Genomic DNA, 5,641 nt, shown 5'->3' with positions numbered 1-5,641 from the left:
TATTGAGATTACAGGACATTTCACATGGTGGTATATAGCTAGAGTATACCATCAGTGTCTGACTGGTGCGGACCCCACAGACCCTGAGAATGGAGGAGCCACAATGCTGATCTAGTGTGGAGCTCCGGACCCCCGATGTGCCCCCCATCCACTGCGGCCGTACTGCAGCTCCTGCATCGGGGGAATCCAGAGCTCCGATGTGCAGGAGGCTGAATTAATGCTGCAGCCCCTTTAGTCGAAGGCTGTGTGCACACCATGCAGATTTGCAGCGGTTCCGCAGCGGATTTTACCGCTTAGAAACGTTGCATATCTGCATTGTGATGTACAGTAGCCTTAAAATCAATGGAAAAAAAAAAAAAAAAACATTGTGCAGACGCTGCGGATTTTTCCGCGGTACAAAATCCACAGCATGTTACGGCACAAAAACCACAAGAAAACGGCATGAAAAATGGAAGAAATCCGTAGGAAAAATGCGGGTCATTTGACCTGCGGATTTCTTCCATTCTGCACAGAAAAATCCGCAGGGCCAAAAAGTCCGTCTGCACTCAGCCTTAGGATCGGTTGGGGTCCCAGGAGTAACAGAGTGCTGACATATCCCAGCTATATACCAGGATTAACCCTTTACTGAACAATTATCAGTGTCACAACAATTCAGTGATTCAGTTTTACATTCTGCTCAATAATTGATTCTGCATCTGATCTACAGGGAAGAGGAAAAAACAATAGGAACAATCCCCCCATGACTCCGCCATATACATTGTATTATTAGAGGGTCCCGCTGATAACTCACTATATACAGATGTGTCCATGTGACAAGGAATAATGTCATTATAATGTGACGAGGACGACATCGGCCTCAGCTTCTTATTGTAACAGAGGCCCCATCACTCACATAGATGATAACATGTAGGGGTTCAGTGAAGGAGGCGGTGAAGGCGTGTAAGTGTCTGATGGGGTCACACAGCTCATAGAAGGACAGACGCCCGGCCTCATAGTCTAAGAAGATACCAAGTGTTGGACATGTTGGCTTTACACTGAGGGTTAGTTCATTGGAGTTGTGCCATACTTTATAACCTCCATTATACATATCCAGACTCCAAGATTTATCATTATATCCAATAGCAGACTTATCGCCATCCTTTTCTATACTGGGATAGGACAATCCGATGGCACAGTCTCCCATCTGGTCCCACTCTACCTCCCAGTAATGTCGTCCGAGGAGAGGCCACATCTGCTTAACACCTGGGGGTAATCCACAAATCTCTCTGGTGATTCTGGCATTTCCTGTTTTTCTTCTGATATTGTTGCTGTTTTCAGATCTTCTGATACCTTCATACATTCGTAAGCAGTGTCCACATCCAGCAATATGTCTGGGACATGGACCCCGAGCTCTGATGTTACAGTGGTGACAATATCACTCATAGATCGGTGTAAGGTCAGTGAGATCAGAACCTCATTCAGATCCTCCTCAGAACTGACCTCTCCACCATCTCCTCCTATGTCCTCATCACGTCCATGACTACTTACTGTAATGTCACTTTCTTGTAAGAGTCTTATTGGGTCGGTGACACCACACATCTCCTCCACGTGACACATCTTCCTGGACAGCTCGTCCTCCTGTATTTCCAGTTTCTTGATCAGATCAGATATCTGGGACATAATCTTCTCCTCCTGCCTGGAGACCTCGCTCAGCACTTTCTTTTCTGCCATTTCCAGTTGCTCCTTAATGTCCATAAATATCTTACTGATGTTCTTCCTCTTATCGGAGGCTTTCTCCTGGATATTTTCTTTATGATCCTGCAGATTCTGGACTCTTGTCTGAATTTCTACTTTTTGTGGGTTTAGTTCATCCAGATATTCCCTCAGTTCCTTTTTCTTCTTCTCAGAAGCCTCATCTAGAAGTTCCACCTGGTGTCCTCGGTGTTCACCAACCAGACAGCAAGACACACACAGACAAGCCGCGTCCTGCGGGCAGTAATATTCCAGAACCTTCTTGTGATGGGAACATTTTTTGCTGCCAAAAGATCTTGTAGGATCTATTAATATATGATCCACTGTATTGTTGTGGGCTGTCAGGTGGTCGTCACATAGGGAGGTCTCACACTGCAGACATGTCCTTATAGCTGGTACAGGAGACTTTGTACAGTAAGCACAGAAGATCCTGGTCTCCTCCACACCAGGCTGAGTAGATGAGAAACGCTCCACTATGTTCCTCAGCTTCCGGTTCTTCTCCAGGATCGGACGCTCCGGATATTCCGCTCTGCAGTCAGGACAGGAATACCCTCCAGCCGCCTCCTGGGCATCCAGCACACTCACAATACACGAGCGGCAGAAGTTGTGTCCACATCTCAGGGATACGGGATCTGTATAGAGGCTCAGGCAGATGGAGCAGTTCAGCTCGTCCCTCAGCTCCGCAGACGCCATTGTAGTGGGAAAGAGCGGGAACTGAAAGTGAAAGAGTTTCCTCTCAGTAGGAAAGCGGAGAGTCAGTGCAGGATCATTAACCCCTACAGCTCCTTGGTTGTGATCACTGCTGAATGCTGATCCATATTTAGAAAGAAAGCACTTAGGGTAGGGGCACACGGTCAGTAAACGCTGCGGGTTAGACACTGCGTACATCCACATCGTCCAGATGTTACAGCATAGTGGATGGGATTTCAAGAAATCCTATGCCCGCTAAGCGTGCACCGATACCTGTGGCTACCTGCGGAGACGGACATGCGGTGTGTCTTTCCAGACCACAGCAAGTCTATTTTGCAGAGACGCGAGCCTCCGCAAGATAAATTTCACCTGTACAATGTATTGGACGCGGTGATTCCTCACGGTTCAGTGATCACATGGGGATTCACCTGCGTTCTATAGCCGGCAGCGGACATGAGCTGCGTCCAAAGCGCTGCCGATTACTGATCGTCTGCACATCCCCTTACTGATCAGCCATGAGGATCTGGTGTGGGATTAGGAGTTGTAGTGACTCCACCTGATCATATTAGGCCTCAGTCACACATTAGTATTTTTAATCAGAATTTTATCAGTATTTCTGTTCCAAAACAAGTAGCAACTCCAAAGCACAGAACAGGTGTAAATCTTTCAATTACAGTTTTTCCCTGTATGTTTCATGTTTTTTTAAGGCTAGTCAAGAAAAAAAAATGCACCAAAATTGCACAGACCCACAGCAGGCAGGAGTTTGGACAGTTATCCCCTTCACGCCTTTTGATGTCATGGCAGTTGTGCGGAGACACAGGAGATGTGCCCCCCGTGGTTGCCACCAGGAGCTCAACTTAAAGGGGTTGTCCACTACAAGGACAACACTTTACTGAAGAAAATATTTGGCCCCGATAAAATAAAAAAGCCTATACTCACCTACCATGCCGATGCATTTCCAGTGGTGTCGGCACTCATGGTCCTGGGACTATCGAGTGGTCTTGTGACAAGTTAGCTTGGTGCCCAATCAGCGCAGGCATCACTGTCTCTGCCTTCGGGCAAATTGAGCATGATGAAGTCCGGGCTGTAGCTGATCTCTGACTTCTTCATGTTCAATTCGACAGGAGGCGAGGACAGTAACGCCAGCATGGATTGGGTGCCTGGGTCACGTGTCACAACAACAGCATGGGAGTTTCGGGGAGAACGAGTGCTGACAACATGGGAACAGCGCCGGCACGAGAGGGGAGTGTAGGCTTTATTTTATCGGGGCCAAGCGTGGGGGATGAAAAGTGTTGTCCAAGTAAAGGACAACTTCTTTAAGTTAAAGCGGAACCTGGCTGTCATTGCCAGGAGCATTGCCCGCACTTAGATGGCTGGGAAAGGAAGGTGACTCCCTCTTCCTTTTGACCGGCGTCCCCATGATGTCATCACCAGGGCCCAATCGTTGCCACGACCTCAAGTTCAGCCAGCTATACCAAGCCTGTTAGGCCATGTTAGGAGCATGGTCCAAGTGGCTTCTCTCTGTGCAGCATTCACGGGTATAATGCATTGCAGTGTGCTATACCAGTGATCAGAGTAAAAAAAAGTCCTATAGAGGAACCAAGTAAAAATAATTGTAAAAATATTTGAAAAAACAAAATCACAAAATAACCAAAAAAAAAAAAAATTTCTACCAATAAATGCACATACAATATTTATACAAAAAAAAATTTTTGTATTGCCACGTCCATAACGACCCAACCTATAAAACTGCCCTACTGGTTAATCCTTTCCATGAATACCGAAAAAAAAATAAAGCATCGTTTATTTGCCACTTTTTTATCATCATACTGCGGAACTAAAAGTGGAATAAAACGCGATAAAAAAGTCGAATGGAAATTGAAATGGTATAGCTGAAAATATCGTTTTGTCCCTCAAAAAACAAGCTGCCATATAGCTGTTAGCTAAAACATAAAAAAGCTATAGCTCTCAGAATAAAGCGATGCAAAAAATTTTTCATATAAAATTGTTTTTAATGTATACAAGCACCAAAACATAAAAAAACTATATAAATTTAGTATTGCTGTAATCATACTGACCCAAAGAAGAAAGTTATCTAATCACTTATACTGCGCAAGGAATGGCATTAAAATAAATAAAACCAACTCTTCACCTGCTGTTGATTTTTTCATTCTGCCTCCTAAAGATCTCAGTAAGGCTCGGTGCACATTTATCCTGCGCTCTGCATTGAGCACTTACACCGGGGTTTCCATGTAAATCTATGAAAATACATGATTCAGTGAGAACCCCTGGCGGAAGATTCCCTATAATGAGGCAGAAGGAGGCACTGTGGATGCCGTCTGGCCTGTGATCTGGCAGTGTCTGTCTTTTTAGGTGTGCAGAAAAGTGTTCTCTTCTGAGCAAAGGCATGGCTAGGGGTTTAGCTCAGGGAGGGCAAAACATCTGACTGGGCCTCTAAATAACCCTGATTAAAACGATGGTGGGGCACCCTAATTGTTGGCATAGGTAGGGCCGCTTTTAGACAAAGTAGGGCTCTGGGCAAAAGTTTAAAGTGGGGCCCCAAATGCTCACATCGTGCACTATCACAAAGAAATATTTATGCTGTATTTACATGCGCTGAGTTCAGGCCGCTAAATGAGTGTGATCGACAATATTTAAGTCATTCGACACTTGTTTCCCTGCCTCTTTACACCGGTGAGGAAGAATGATGGGTACAGATAGTCCTCGAAACAGTATAATGCAGGTCCCATATAGTACATATAGTATATCGCAGACCCCTCACAGAGTATAATGCAGCCCCCCTCACAGAGTATAATGCAGCCTCCCGCAGATTATACTGCAGCTCCCTCAGAGTATAATGTAGTCCCCTCATAGAGTGTAATGCAGCCCCTTGAGAGTACAATGCAGCCCCCTCAGAGTATAATACTGTAAGGGGGACGACCGGACCGCGGGTACCTGCATGCCGGGTCCAGAAATGTTGAGGCTGCATCCCCAGTTTCCGGGGGGGAAGCCTTAGTGTGCCGGACCTTCCCCTGTTGCCTGGGTGAAGGCCGAGAGAGGCGGACCTTTCTGCTGACCTGGGGAGGCGAAGAGAGAGTGAGGAAAAGCGCACAAAGCAGGGGAGTTTTGGTGCGAAACTGGGGCAGCACACAGAAAGAGGAGCGCCATGTCCCATCCCTCCAGAGAGTACCAGCGCTGTGACAGGCCCCACCACCTGCAG

General features: G+C 46.3%; 1 pseudogene; it reads right to left on the bottom strand.

Annotated features, from left to right (window-relative positions):
• Positions 1–650: 650 nt before the first annotated feature.
• LOC141050685 (E3 ubiquitin-protein ligase TRIM39-like) lies at positions 651–2,908 on the bottom strand (annotated as a pseudogene).
• Positions 2,909–5,641: the final 2,733 nt, after the last annotated feature.

Source organism: Dendrobates tinctorius, unplaced genomic scaffold, assembly GCF_039654945.1.
Source record: "Dendrobates tinctorius isolate UK_male_01 unplaced genomic scaffold, ASM3965494v1 ptg000152l, whole genome shotgun sequence".
Taxonomy (NCBI): Eukaryota; Metazoa; Chordata; class Amphibia; order Anura; family Dendrobatidae; genus Dendrobates; species Dendrobates tinctorius.
The sequence above is the reverse complement of the archived record's forward strand: the minus strand, read 5'-3'. Positions and strand labels throughout refer to the sequence as shown.